Source organism: Aptenodytes patagonicus, chromosome 8 (assembly GCF_965638725.1).
Source record: "Aptenodytes patagonicus chromosome 8, bAptPat1.pri.cur, whole genome shotgun sequence".
NCBI lineage: Eukaryota > Metazoa > Chordata > Aves > Sphenisciformes > Spheniscidae > Aptenodytes > Aptenodytes patagonicus.
In genome coordinates this window covers 2,721,403-2,737,440 of record NC_134956.1, presented here as the reverse complement: position 1 = coordinate 2,737,440, position 16,038 = coordinate 2,721,403, and the positions used below count along the sequence as shown (strand labels likewise).

Genomic DNA, 16,038 nt, shown 5'->3' with positions numbered 1-16,038 from the left:
TCCTCTGCTTAGTAACAGCTTACGTCCTGCATTGTCCACCTGCAGGTTCCCCATTTTTAGAAAGAGAAAAGGACATTGTAAATCTTGTGGATATTATAAAGCAGAATCCTCTGTTTCAGATAGCTCGTTGGCAAGGATCTCTGTAAGATGATTCTTTATGCGTATGGTGCTGCTTTGATCGGCATGTGGATACAGTGGGAAAGTTTAGAAGATTGTAGGTATGTGTGTAGACATTTTACAAAAGCAAAAACAACCTACAGGTGCAGCTAAAAATACCTCTGCATCAAATTCAGTCAACTAGTTAAAAATGCTAGTAAAGTCCCAGTGTCAGAAGGTGTGAATCTGTCATCATTTAGCAAAAATATTTATTCTGTTTTTTCCTTTAATACAATTACTTTAAACTAATCACTGTTCCAAGATGGAGATTTGGGGCTTGGCTTCTATAGTGTGGTTCAGCTTTTAGATTTTTTTCTCCAGACTTCTGTGTACACAGTTTTATTTGTATGCAAACAATATTTGTGCAGGTGTCTACCTGGTGTTTGGGGCATGCAAAACCAGGGCTTGCCAAAACTTTGGGGTTTTTTTCCTTTTCCTAACCAAACAATCATTTCACATACCAGAGTGTTTGGGCACCAGAGGGATGTGTTCTTCCATTTCAATGAAAGTCCACATTCTTTATGGAACTACTTATGCTTTCTTCTTGTACTGCAAATGAATAAGGGTGCAAGATAGAGTAGAATAAAACCTTGTGACAGAATTCTGGAATCTTTCTCTGCTGCCTCCAAAGTAAGAAGGTTTCTGTCTTAACCCCCCGTCACTTTCTGCTACCAGATACATTCCAGGGTAACAAAAGCTGATTCTCACCAAATTTGAGGCAGGGGAAAAGAGTGATCCCTGGTTGGAAATATTCAAAGGAGGGAACAAGCTAAGGATCCTCAGACATGAGGTTCTTTAAGCAGGGACTTCTGTACACCTTCTGGAATCAAAACGAGCAAGTATTAAATTTGAGTATCAAACTGAATCTCCTTGTATTCAATTGATTGTAAAAGTCAATATAATTCTGAGTATCAAAATGAACAGGTATTCAATTAAACTTCCAGTGCAGTATGATTAAAAATGAAATGAAACCAAACACATCTTTTGTGGGAGAACTGTGTAAATATAATAGGGTTTTGTGCAAGGATCAGTTCAGTGGCAAAGGGAACACAGTTCATTTTCTTGCAAAGGCTGGTCCATCCTTTGGCTTTGCATGCAGCTGCTGCTCTTGTGTATAGGTATGGCACCACTACCCTCATTTGGCTTTCCCAGTAGGAGTGATATAGCATCTTTGAGGATGAGGAAGAGTACAGTCAATATTCTCATGTTCTTCCACCTAGAGATAGGTCCTGGAAGGAGCACAGAGCACCCCAGCACACAGCACAATCCATACTATAGGAACATGCAAAGACCAGAAAAAAGATAGCATTCGGGCTTCAAAAATGAAGTAGGTAGCAACCATATCAGCTACAACAACAGAATCCAGCTAGCAGATGAGGGAGTGCTGACTTAATCGTGGTATGCAGAGTAGATAGCCAACAATATTAATCTAACATACTATGAATGCCCAGAATACTCATCCCAATCTTTTTGCTTCAGATTCTGAAGCAGTATGGGATATCTGCCAATGAAATGAAATACAGTATATCTTAGGAGCTTAGAGGGAAAAAGTACTGTAACCTAACATTCTGGAAAAAAAATCTTACTACATTTCCATTTTGTTATTCTTTCTCCTACAGCCTGATTAATGGTAATCTATTAATGATTTGGATTCAACTGAATTGAAGTTGGGAATATAACTTGTCATTACTATTAACTCGTAAACTCCTCCTTCGAAGCAGATGACAAACAATATGTGCTTCATTGTCAAACACAAGCATGTGTCACTGACAAGAAAGAGGACACTGGGCAAAGTGGTTCTGATGGCTACTGTTTGGCATAGGTCTACGTTTGTAAAAAAAATGCACTTCCAGTCATTTGGGTGTGGGGCTTTTTATGGAACAATCTTGATTAGCTTGCTTTCCTAAGGAGAGGAAGCTTATGTAATGGTTCAGTCTATCTCTTGCTCCAAATTTCAAACATATTTGACACATGAGCCAAGGTCTCAAAACTAATTAGATTTCTAAAGTTTCTTGGAGGTCAGCAACTGAAGACAGAAAAAGGAATCAAATTCATTCCCCAGCTGAAGGAAAGAAAGAACTCAGAAACCAACCATTGTACATTGTACTGTTTACTGTAGCAGGCTGGCCAGTCACCATTTACCTAAAGCTGAATTAGCCACAGTATGTGAGGGTTTTGCCCTATGGGGGTGACACTGAAATGAGAAACGCAGTTAAGATATCCTTACTTATTATAGTGGGGCGCAAAGGTGCTTTATGGATGAGACCATATAAATCTGTAGTGAAGCTGCTTTAGTTTTGCTGCTCATAGAGCAATGTTTCATTTTTTTCTTGAAATGTACTCTAACATTCAAAACACAATAAGCATAGTCTTGTTCTTAAAGAAGCATGGAACAATACTCAACAAATTGTACCATAGCTGAGGCACCAAATAATTAAAATACTGAGTGGAAGTATACACAACATTTTGGTCCTTGGCTAGAGGACCATAGTTTATTTCACATATGAATGGGCAAGGGTGAGTAATAACTTTTAATCTGTCTCTCTCAGATCATTTTGATTTACCCAGGTTGCCAGAGAATGAGAATCTGAACGTAGCTGTTGAAGTGGCAGTATGTTGACTCAGATTTTTCTGAGGAATCAAAGCAATGCAGTGATATAACTGTGCAGGAAACTTCATCCAAAATCATAAAATGCTTAACTTTTTGTCCTTATAGCATGGCCCTATCTGTGTCATTCCTTTTTCATTTGTTGTTCTCAGCCTGGATTCCTTAGATAACTTTGCTAGAGACTTGAGTTTTATTGTAGATATGGAAAACTGCCTAGAAGATTTGCTCCTTGGTTGTTCTGGCTGCTTTCCAGCCTCAGTAATACTCAAGATGCAACACATTCAACTTGCTCCAGCAATCATTCTTTAAAATAAGGCAAAAAATAAAGGACACCATACAAAATTAACTCTGCTGCTACCTTAGTTAATGACTTCAGAAACCAGTAAAAATGAGTTGTGACCCAGATCTTCAGAGGTCTAGTTCTAACTCTGCTATGCTGGTTATGTAAGCCTAAAATAAAGCAACAGGTAAAGGTGGCAGGGTTAGTATAGAGGTCAGTGAACACGGCTCAACACTGCAGATCTTGAATTACTAATGTTTCTATGACCATCCAATAACCAAAGAATTTTGGTAAGACGCTGCAGTCTGTGAACACATGTAAATTGTTCTCAGTGCCAGTCTGGCTAGCGCCTGCTGCTGACAATAGTGAAAATGCATGCAGAGACACGTGGGTTATATAAGACAACTCTGTTAACAAAAACTTAGCTGACTTCTGTGAAACATTTATGGCTACATACAACCAAAAGAAAAAGTACAGAATAATAGATGGAGTTACATGAAGCATATAAGGACAGTAAGCTAGATTTTAAAGCTGTCTGAGAACATGACACACAATATACACTATACCAAGTGGTATAGATAACCATGCCCACTTGACATTCCCAAACATAAAATCCTGATTTCTGTTGCTTAGTAGTTTGCAAACAGATTATTTGGACTGTAAATTTTCATACTGGGTCTCTGCCCAAAGGTGATATTGTGTGTGTGTGTGTGTGTCCATATGGATAAACAGCAACAATCAATTGCTCAAGAAGGAAAAATAGTAAACTTTACTCTTAAACACTTTCTGACTCTTTCTTTGAAGCTGTACTGTGCCCAGCCTTTGAAGCAAGTGCTTCAAATTTGGTTAGTTGCTTTGGTTAAGGGATGTGTCTATTGACATCTTGTAGACTGATGAAGTTCCCCTTGCTGGACATCCACCAGTTTTATTTACAAGGCTGAATCACTCGTTCATTTACAGTCCCTAGCAAACGGAAATAATTAACAGCATGGGCTTCTACGTGAGCTGTTTAGGGGCCAAGACTGCGCCCATTGTCCTTTCTCACGGTGGAGAGAGTTTAAATGTTGAAGCCCTGAAACTTAAAACATCTGCATCAAACCTCTCAAGAAACTTTTGCATGTTCGCCAGAGCATACCCCATGATCACTGTTTGTGCTTTCAGGGACATGCGATAAAGGCAGAACACAATGCCCAGACTTTGCATGAGACTTTTAACACATTTACTCTTTACTTAGAAGGTACATCAGAAAGAAGATAAGATGAAGAACGAAGATAAATGGTATTCCTACCACTTGGTTTCCTCACTACATTGAAACAGATCTGGGACTGTGCTAAACGTCTTTCAGGTTTCTACAATTCTTTTTTGCTGATCTTGACCCTCCTTCAGAACTTTATCTTTCTGCCACTCCTAAACATCAGTTTAGAATCATAGAATCATAGAATCATAGAATAGTTTGGGTTGGAAGGGACCTCTAAAGGTCATCTAGTCCAACCCCCCTGCCGTGGGCAGGGACATCTTCCACTAGATCAGGTCGCTCAGAGCCCCGTCCAACCTGACCTGGAATGTTTCCAGGGATGGGGCATCCACCGCCTCTCTGGGCAACCTGTGCCAGTGTTTCACCACCCTCAGCATAAAACATTTCTTCCTTATACCTAATCTAAATGTACCCCCCTTTAGTTTAAAGCCATTCCCCCTTGTCCTGTCACAACAGGCCCTGCTAAAAAGTTTGCCGCCACCTTTTTTATAAGCCCCCTTTAAGTACTGCTAGGCTGCAATAAGGTCTCCCCGAAGCCTTCTCTCCTCTAGGCTGAACAACCCCAACTCCCTCAGCCTTTCTTCATAGGAGAGCTGTTCCATCCCCCTGATCATTTTCGTGGCCCTCCTCTGGACCCGCTCCAACAGGTCCGTGTCTTTCTTATGCTGAGGGCTCCAGAGGTGGACGCAGTACTGCAGGTGGGGTCTCACCAGAGCGGAGTAGAGGGACAGAATCACCTCCCTCAACCTGCTGGCCTCACTGCTTTTGATGCAGCCCGGGATACGATTGGCCTTCTGGGCTGCGAGCGCACATTGCTGGCTCATGTCCAGCTTTTCATCCACCAGTACGCCCAAGTCCTTCTCGGCAGGGCTGCTCTCAATCCCTTCATCCCCCAGCCTGTATGGATACCGGGGGTTGCCCCGACCCAGGTGCAGGACCTTGCGCTTGGCCTTGTTGGACCTCATGAGGTTCACACAGGCCCACTTCTCCAGCTTGTCCAGGTCCCTCTGGATGGCATCCCATCCCTCTGGTGTGTTGACCACACCACTCAGCTTGGTGTCATCTGCAAACTTGCTGAGGGTGCACTCGATCTCGCTGTCTATGTCATTGATGAAGATATTAAACAGTACCAGTCCCAGTACAGACCCCTGTGGGACGCCACTCGTCACCAATCTCCATCTGGACATTGAGCCATTGACCACTACCCTCTGGATGTGACCATCTAACCAATTCCTCACCCACCGGACAGTCCACCCATCAAATCCATACCTCTCCAGTTTAGAGAGAAGGATGTTGTGGGGGACCGTGTCAAAGGCCTTACAGAGGTCCAGATAGATGACGTCTGTAGCCCTTCCCGTGTCCACTGATGTAGTCACTCCATCATAGAAGGCCACTAGGTTGGTCAGGCAGGACTTGCCCTTGGTGAAGCCATGCTGGCTGTCTCAAATCACCTCCCTGTCCTCCTTGTGCCTTAGCATAGCTTCCAGGAGGATCTGTTCCATGATCTTCCCAGTTTGATATTTATTTTGACATCATTCTGTCCTACAGTTACACTGGATCTTTCCGGTACAAAAGCCTGCTTCTCTCTTCCTCTATGCTACTCATAGCTTCCTGTGAGCTCCAGCGAGTCTGTTTAGGTTCCCTCACCACTAGTGGAAACCGTGTGTCCTTGAGCAACTTACTTAGCCTCTGCCTCAGTTCCCCATTTTGGAAAAGAGGAATTGGTATTTCATGTCCCCTACCTTTTGTCTTGACCTCTGTTTCAGTTATAATAAAAGGTAGGGTAGGGTTTCATACAACACATGTAATAACTTATTTTTACTGAGCAGTGAGAGGAAGGATTTCACAAGAACATGGACAGACAGAGGGAGAGAACCTGGACACAGACAAGACTGAGGGCATTAAGAGAAGTTACGATTCTGAGGCAGCTGAAGAACTTAAGAGTCAGGCAGAAACTCCAGACCTTCCTGTGTGCTGAATGTCCTGGCTGACATAGGCTTTGATAAAGGAGGATATTATTGCTTTTCTTGCAACTTCTGACCTGCTGCCAGATATTGTCCAACTGTGGACAGTCATCAAAAAGCTTGGGATTTTTTTTCTTCTATCAGAGGATATGAATGACTGTTATTTCCTTAAAATGAATTCCAAATAAATAGCTGAAATGTATTAAACCTCAGACTGGCTAGGAAAAAAATGTAAAACCTAAATCTTCGGGGGGTGAGTTTGACAGTTTTCTGTTCTAATGAGAAATTCAGCCTATGCACTCATCTTTATTAAATAGAGGCTTCAAAGGATTTGTTCTACAGCTGAAACAATAGTTAGATGAGGTATCACAGGAGCCCAGCAGGGCTGAACAGCAAGAAGGTGAACCTCTGCTATATGGGTACAGTGCCTGGCTCAATGGAGTTCGGATCCTGCTTTAGCCGTCTGGCTATTTCGTAACGGCTGTGAGTCCTCACACAAACTCTGCCTTCAGTTAAGCTACAGCAGACTCACCGACTTGGTGAGTTGCGTAGGATAATAGAGCAATATGTTTAGTTCCTTTGTACTCTCAGAATCTCACTGTAAGGTGCACTTAATCAGCTATTAAGTTGCAAACCTGATGTGCTGCAAAACTATAAAGGAATCTGCCATGTTCATATACATAAGTAACAGGCATTTTGCATATTTATTTTTAGGTGTTTTTTGTTTAGAACACACGGAGCCTGAGACATGGTGAAACAGCTTCAAATGCCTGCCTGGTGGTTCCATTAGCTTTTCCTCTGCTGTAAATGAAAATATATAGGTCCAAATTTCTTCTACAAAGTTAATGAGGGAAAGGAAGAAATGTAAATTAGCAGTACAGTTTTTAAAATATTTGGATTCTGTCTTTTAAATTGTTATAATGTTATTATAACATTTCATTTTAGCTATACTATTAAAAAACAATTAACTTGCATAAAATGCTGCATGTGAAGTACTTTCAAGGTCACGCAGTTAGGACAACAGAGGTTTTGTCTTAGAGTATTAGAAGGAACCCCAACAAAAATACCCACACTGTTTTAAACATCCACTTAATACTGGCAGAAGATCACTTCTAAGTTTCTTTAGAAAGCACGGTGTGAGCTACTTAAGATCAAGAACCAAAGCAACTCTAAAAATTGCATAACACACAAGGCCAAGGAAGGAAGGTATTGAGTCCTCTTGCTTCATCCACTGCAATAGACTCCGTTGCAGCAATGCATTAAGAAACTGAAGAAAGAGGTAAGACGAGACATTGCAATATCTCAGCAACATGAAACAGGGCTGGTTCAGGTATACAGAGCTGAACTTTCCGTTCAGTATGAAGGAGCAGAACTTCACAGCTCTCACAAACGCTATTGAGTCCCATGACTAAAACTGTGGCATACTTGGAAAATGCAATCCACAATACATATAATCTCAATCATCATTTGGAAACTTCTGACCTATATGCAAACTTCCAAGGAGCTACCACTGCAGATACACTATCACTGCAATTACGGGTAGCCATGGAGCTCTAGTATTGTGTATATATAATACATTGTTATGCAAACACACACCTACTTTTAAACCTCAGTTTCACAGTCATCGTGGTTTTAATTTCAAAGCATCAAAAAGGAGGCAGAAATAAAGTCTCCTGCAAATAGACCTCGATTAAATCTAGAAAGAATTTTTACAAACAATTCGAACACGGGCAGTCTGAAACGCTAAAATGGAACCGTGCTGGTCAGGGAAGGACAGTCACAATAAATGTTGCTCTTAAAAATGCAACTTTGTACTTGGTAAAATGTAATTCTTGTGCTGGTTTAATATTTAAATAGATTTCAAAGATTATTAGATTTTTCCTCAGAAAATGGGAAAATTCCCACCAAATTCTTTATATGAGATTCATAAAATGCCCCTTAGAAATAGCACTTGGGCTTTTCTATCTGATCTCAGACTAGTTAATTTAACCTTGTGAAGCAGGTCCAGCAAGTATTTAATCCTGACCCTTTAGCCTGGATTCACAGATTCACTAATCTTCCAGATGTCACTGTACAATTAAAAGCGCTGCAAAAGCTGTGAAAATAATATTCCCCCCCTCCTGCTCCCCCCCGAGACTCACCAGAGCCTGAAACTTCTTCCCACACCGAGCTAGCCTGCTGGCACCATCAGTAGTGTTTTTGATCCAAAGGAGAAATCCAAAGGCTGAGATGGGACCCCGGCTGGGAGGATGTGTGCAAACAGAAACCGAGTGCACCTGGGGTTAACAGTTCTTAGGGAGAGCAAAGGCAAGAAGCTGAGACAGCCAGAATGATTTGCCTTTCCAAAAGGCTCTAATGCATTCTTTGCGTTAGCAGAAATACCTGGACCCACAGGCTGAACTCGAGTGTCACATGGGTGACAGAGCTAAAAAAGGCAGACTCATAGGCTTAATTTAAATTCCCTCAATGTTAGTGTTTTCCCCTGAGACTGCTTATGTGCCTCTTCCGAACTTTTCTACAATTTTCCTGGAATTTTAATATCCCGCTTTCTTTGGTTTCGTACTTTTTCACTCTTTTATTTTTAGATTCAGTATTTCACAGTGGTCTGTAGAGTCTGCTTGACGCCAGCAAATGTAACTGGATCCCAAGTCCCTGCAAGCCAGGAATTGCAGCCATGATCAGCATGCTGCCGAGAGCACAAACCTTGGCACTGGTCAAAACCAAATAGTCTGAATCCTCTATTTATCTTATGGCAGGGCTTGGGAAAGGAGGCAAGAAGAGTTCATCAAAATGTAAAGAATAGCTGGGAAAGGTTAGGGGTAAGTAAATAGAAATCAAAGATGCAAATAGGTCTGTTCTGCAACAGATCTGTGTGACCAGACTTTCAAAAACAAGAACAGGGATTTAGAAAAAAACAGAGATATTTTATTCTCTAGTAACCTAGTAACAGGACAGGCATGCACAAAGCAGATTGCCTTTAAAAAAAGGCTTGTGTGAGCAAGGTTGACTTTAGTGGAATAAATAAGAATAGGCTGCTTGGCAGCAGGTCACTGCTGACAATAATCTCTCAAGTCAGATTTTCCAAGTTATGATGGCTCGTTTGATACACACATAACTGCAACTACCAGTTCTGTTTAGGATTAATATGGGCCACCATCTTCCACCCAGCCTTTGGTGAGTAGGTGCCAGGTTTTTACCTTACTCTATCACGGTATGCAGCTGGAATAAATCTGGGCTCTGATACTAAAGAGCTGAATTACCTTGCTTGAACTTACTTTTTAATTTTCTATCACTTCTGGCCCTTTCTTCCTGTAGCAGAGAACAAAATGAAGGGTTGCCAGTTTATCTGATTGAGAAATTGTTCATCCTAACTATCCTAGGATCTGTAACTACGGTAACTAGTGTCTACAACGGAGTGTGACCGCTTCACGGAAGAAAAAACAAGTGTATCAAGGCAGTTATTTCCCAAAGGTGACATGATGAGTCAGCAGCAGAGCCCAGATTAGAATACAGTGTTCAGACTGCCCATCCCATATGCAGCTCACTAAACCACTGTTCCTCCTGCAGCCTCCAGGGAATAAAGTTCATTTAGCTAGGTGGTAAATGCTCAACTTCTGCCCTCACACTTCACCTTGTTATTTATCTAAGTTTTGGCAGGCTTAATTGTTTGTTGCCAAGAAAGAGTGCAAATCAAGAAAAACGGAAAAACCATGGAACAAAGGACACTGCAACAGCAAAGCTCCACTTGGAGAGAACAAGAACACTGATCTGCCAATACATTGAATATATATTGTGTGTAACACTGAAATTGCTTGAAAATGAGTTTTTGACAAGGCGGCTTCTCTGTCTCTTCATAAGTAACAAACACAGAGTAAAAGAACTGTAAAACAGGGATCTTGAAGAAAGCAACTAACATTATCTGTCAGTTTTCTCCACTGCATAAAGAGGGTCTATCTTTTTTTTTTATTCCTGGCATATTTAAAACTGGTTTGGGCAAATTATGTAACATTAGCATGTTTCCTTGGCATAGATTGTATTCGGTATTCATATTTGCTCAACTAATTCGAAACCTGGACAGCTAGTCTGAAGTAGTTCTACCAGCTGTAAGTGGTGCCACTTTACATACACGGAGGAAGTGTTCTGCCTTCGGTGGTCAGCTGTGGCATGAACTGGGAAGAGATGGTAAAAATGTGTAATCTCCCACGGTATTCTCATCCTCTAATTTTTCAGTTACTCTTTGTATCACAGTTCCTCTTGGTTCTCCTTGATCTTCCTGGTTCATGGTTAACCCTTCATTCTCATTGTCCCAATTAGCAAACTCTTAAAAGGAAACACAAGAAAACTGATATTATTTACCCCTGACACTGAATATCACAGTTTAGGAACTTCTGTTGCCACTGTGATGCTTCAGTCTCTCATCATGTCAAGCATAGCTAAAGTGGAAAACTTGCCAGTCTCCCATATTGATGCAACTTTTCCATAGAGTTGTTCTTCTCATCAAGATTTTTCCTTAAATGACCCAAAGCCTTAGCTTTCTCTTCCTGCTGCTGGCTAGCAGCCTGATACACCTACTTGAAAGTGCTTCAGATCATGGCTTAATGATGAGTCGAAGATTCTTGCAATTTGCCCATTGGCAATTTGCCTGTTGACTTTTTTTTTTTTTTTTTAACTGGTAAAACAGTAATGTTGATTTGTTAAGGAAGTTTCTGATCTGCTATTTATTTTTTTCTGTTTTCTAAATTCTGGTTGTACACAGATTATGTCAGACAGTGCGAGCTGACACAGCAGTTGCCAGAGAGCTCAGAAGTATTAAGACTGTCTCAGAAAGCTCTCTGCTTGGTCCACAGAGCTTGGAGAAGGCACTCAAGGCCGAAAGTCCAGTGAATGCTGAGTGGGCTGGTCTCTGGGGAACTGGAAGCAGCTATGGACTATCTACCCCCAAGGAGCCTTTTGAGGTCAGCACAAGCCAAGATGTAATTAGCATTGGAAAGCAGGTGTGACCGCCAGGACAGAAAATACGTGACACGACACAGGGCTCTGTCAGTGGGGCTTTTCCCTGCTTGGGAAGAATCCTCCGTGAGAAAGCATGGGTGGCCGCAATAAAGCTCTTACAATGTTGAGACCCAAAGTATAACTTTGGGGTATATTTTACCTGCTATTTAATAAGTTACCTCTCTTCAAGTGATTTTAAGTGTGGTATGTGTTTGTACACAGCTTTGAATGTACATGGCAGTGCTTTTTCTATGATGGATGGTGCAGAAATGTTTGTGCTGGGCAGGAAATGCAGCCAGATATTCTAGGAAGCCTACATGGTAGCCTAAGGCAGTTATAAAAAGAAAATGGGGTGCTGCTTAGATGACTTAACAGTAAGCACTGAGTTACCACTACTGGTTATGATTCATCGACTTTTTGCATTTCTGTCACCAAGAAATATAGAGGAGCAACTCCATGAGGGCAGGACACACAAGAAGCCTTAAGCTCTTAGCATGTAAATATTTGTAAAGCAGATAGTGAGTCCTGTGCATTAGGGTAAACATAAATTCTTCTGGTTTATTCTCAAATGCAAGTGTATTTTACTCAAACCCTAATCTGTGTGCTGTGTAGCTGCCACTAATAAACAGTTTCTTTTCAACTAATCTCTAAAGAAAGATTGCTTCCTACCTACCCTGACATGTTTCTTGCAGGCACGTTGCTCTTTACTTCATTGACTTATTCTTTCTTTTTTTTGAACATGGTAAAAACTGTTAATCTAGGAATCCGTATTGTGGAGAAGACAGATTTTAAAACCAATGATATGGAGATAATTATGGAAGGCATAGATAATTTAAGTTCAAATCTGAAGGTTTTTATTCAGTCCTGTAACTTTAAAGAGAGCAAACTTAATTATGTTTTTGAGAGGGGATGAGAGTATCCACGCAGTCTAACTTGCAGTATCTAAATTTTGGGTCTCTGTGGAAAGAAGTGGACTCTCATTTTTTTATTTGAGTTACTTTCTGGAAGATCTTGTCTCTCTCTTTTGAGTACACAGTGTGCCAGGATTAGCAGAGCCAAACCATTTTACATTAATTCCTTCAATGTGAGGATTTTGCTTTAGACTGAGAAGGATGCGATCTCTTTCTCTTGTTTCACTGGGAGTGAAAAATTACACGTCTGTCAAATGTTAACCAGATTCAGATCTCTGAGCTAGAGTGCCGTTTTGCTTAATGCATAGTTTTCATTGACACATTTTTAAATTGCAGTTCCAAATCGTAGCTGACTGTGCCTGTTGTTTATGCCATCAGCTGAAAAGCTTAAATATCTACTTTCATAAGTCTTTCCTTCATATAGGGAAGTAAGTATACCCCTCATTTCTTACGTGTCATGATCTGAACTTATCAATAGACTGAACATTCATTTATAACGTATACTTTGTACTTCCTTTTACCTAATTGTTTGTGTGCAGGGAAATGATCTGAATTAGCTGTAACAGGTTCAGTGATGAAAAAACATTATATATGCAAAGAATATTTTCAAGGAACTCAGTTTCTTAGCAATACCATTCTGTTACTGACTTGGACTTGCTTCTTCAGTGTTGTTGCAGTATTTTTACTTGGTTTCTTTCTCACTATTTTTGAGTATGATTTATGGTTGCTTATCCAGATTAGAAACCCAAGCCCAAAGGAGGCAAGTGCTTTCAAAATTGCAGGTATACAGACTTGGGGAGGGCAGGCAAGCAGATGCCTGAATGTCTGCAGCAAATAAGAATACTGGCTACAGTTAAATATGTCACTACTAAAATGAGGAAATATGTTATTCCAAATAAATTAATTTGTAGATGATACAATTTATTACAGTGCTTAAAGATTTTTTTTCCCCCGAATCAAAGTAGGCTACCCTATCTGGTCTCTTTTTACATCACTTTCATCTCCTGATAGACTTAACTGAATTCTCCCTATTGACTAAAATATGCCTTATGCCCTCATTCTTGTGGGTTAATACTCAACAAAATTACAACCAAAATAACATTAACAAAATCCTGGATTTCTTAGAGAAATTTCTGTACCTGGCCACTTTGATATTCTAAGATGATGTAATAGTTAACATTTTGTTTGCCTTTCTTACACAGGCTCTCAACGCCCTTGAAATCTCCATGTAATATATATTGCTTTATAGATGGAGAAACTGAAAACCAGGAACCAAATCTGAGCATGGGAGTGAACTCCCATAGGACTGTTACAAAATTTAGAAGTATCACCAGCCTCTCTCTTTCTTAGAAGAGAACAGTCGCACCATATTACTAAATAGCAAACTAGATTTTTTGTACATCTGGGGCAGGGCTGAGTCTAAAAATGATAGCCTAAGACAATGCAGAAGTAATATCATTTTGGAGAGAAAGAACTCTTTCGTTTTGTTTACCTCATAAAACTGATGACAGAACTATTCTGAGGATTCTGATAATTCTGGGTGAGCTAGGGTGTCACGAGTTCATTCATGAGTGCAGCAGGAAGCACTAAATTGTTTGGCGTCATAAACTGCCCTAATAGCAATTCAGCATCTCAGCAGAGGCAAAACCAGGGAGACGATGCTAGTCCTCCAAGTCAAGAGTTACAACTGAGTTACGATAAGGACTTGTGGGACAGAATTCTGGGTTTTAGTCTCAGACCTGCCACCATCATGTAATCATGGATGAATTCTCTGTGATGCCATTAATAACATAACCAAATAATATAGTATTGGATGTTATACTATCAACATGGTCAACATACCATCCAAACTGTATGGAGCAGCAGTAAAGATGCATAGATAAATAGGATTTTGAAAAATGTGTACTCGCTGTTTATGTATGGTAGATGTAAAATATTACCATTATAGGTGCTTTTAAGTAAGCATGTGCTGGTTTTGGCTGGGGTAGACTTAATTTTCTTCATAGTAGCTAGTATGGGGCTATGTTTTGGATTCGTGCTGGGAAGAGTGTTGATAACACAGGGATGTTTTCATTAGTGCTGAGCAGTGCTGACACACAGTCAAGGCCTTTTCTGCTTCTCACCCCACCCCACCAGCGAGCAGGCTGGGGGTGCACAAGAAGTTGGGAGGGGACACAGCCAGGACAGCTGACCCCAACTGACCAAAGGGATATCCCACACCATATGGCGTCATGCTCAGCATAGAAAGCTGGGGGAAGAAGGAGGAAGGGGGGGGACATTTGGAGTGATGGCGTTTGTCTTCCCAAGTCACCGTTACATGTGATGGAGCCCTGCTTTCCTGGAGATGGCTGAACACCTGCCTGCCGATGGGAAGGAGTGAATGAATGCCTTGTTTTGCTTTGCTTGCATGCGCAGCTTTTGCTTTCCCTGTTAAACTGCCTTTATCGCAACCCACGAGTTTTCTCACTTTTACCCTTCCGATTCTCTCCCCCATCCCATCGGGGGGGAGTGAGTGAGCAGCTGGGTGGTGCTGAGTTGCCGGCTGGGGTTAAACCATGACAACAGAAGTTTCATTAAAGACAATGTTGTATAAAGAGTGGCATAGATACTTAGATCAGGCCAGGATTTCAGCTGAAATTGTTGGAACAAGGTCTTTAGACTTTCATGGCTGTTCATTCTTGCTTATCCCACACAATAGACATACATAGGAAAAGCAACCATGAAACATATTTACCTTCATGATACAGGTCAAGAGCCAGGATGAGAACGAAGACACTCCTTGGTGCTGATAATGACTGCTTTGTGGTTGAAACTGGATCCTTGATGTTCAGTGCCTTGTTTTGTGTGGTAGGGTGGGAGGAGTCCCTGGGTTCCATGTTCTCGTGTTATCAGCTAGGAGCAAGTGCTTGAGTTTCTCTCCTAGTAGAGACTGACTCCTGATGGGTCTCTCTCTAATTTGTACAGAGGGCTAAAAAAGCTTCTTGAGTAAGTCTGCTTTGTGAAGGAGTTTGGATTCAGTGTCCTAATTTTAGGAAGAAGAAAAACAACAATAAAAATCAAGTCAATGAAAACAGCTTTTTCTTTTTTATATATATATATATATATATATATTTCCTACATTATTGGCAAACCAAACAGAACTGTGCAAAGGTCTAAGTGAAACTCAGTACATACAAGTTCTGTTAATCAATCTAGTTTCCCTCTCTAGAAAGAAAGTGAGACTATGGAAACTCTAGTCCAAAGTAAAATAGCAGTTAAATTTCAGATCTAATCATTTAACTACTTAGTAACAATAAGAACTTTATTTTTCAGAATCATATATTCTAACTATACGACCACAGACAGACCCTTGTTTGCATAATGAGACAATCAGGGCCACCACTGACATCTCAGTGCGGTGCTTCTTGCACAGATTCATAGCCAGAGAATTTGATACAAAGCCACAGACCCTTTATTTTTTTAGCATGACTTTAACAAGGTTCTGTGTCTTGCCCAGTACTTTCCTTAAAGACACCAGAAGGTGGGAAGTGAAGCCCTTCAGTGATGAAAAATTGTGGGAGGGTAGGTTGTACAGCTACTGCAAGAGTAGTATACAGACAAGAAAAGGAACATTTTGCAGCTTTTGAGTTCAGGTGAGCAACAGCCTGAACTTTCTCTGGTCATTCCTTGCTATTTACCATACAAAAAGTAGAAGATCCTGGAAAATAATGGAAGAAGTACTCATTAGACTGAGCTTTCTGTAAGCTCCAAGAAGAACAGAGCAGAAAAACAACTTGTGATATGAAAAGCCTCTGATCATTTTTAATGTTTAGATTATTTCATGCTAGTGACAGCTTGATATTTCTAACAGTGACTGTAACTGTAAAACATGT

General features: G+C 40.7%; 1 protein-coding gene and 1 long non-coding RNA gene across 5 annotated transcripts in view; one reads left to right on the top strand and one right to left on the bottom strand.

Moving 5' to 3' along the window:
• RAF1 (Raf-1 proto-oncogene, serine/threonine kinase) overlaps positions 1-8,503 on the bottom strand; it is an 81,199-nt gene extending 72,696 nt beyond the window's left edge. For all 3 annotated transcript variants that reach the window (XM_076345960.1, XM_076345962.1, XM_076345961.1), the window contains exon 1: positions 8,405-8,503. The gene's annotated coding sequence lies outside the window, so the exon portion shown is untranslated. The remainder of the gene's footprint in view (positions 1-8,404) is intronic.
• The window catches only part of LOC143163987 (uncharacterized), a 69,248-nt gene that overhangs the window by 28,047 nt on the left and 25,163 nt on the right, over positions 1-16,038 (top strand). The window lies entirely within an intron of this gene.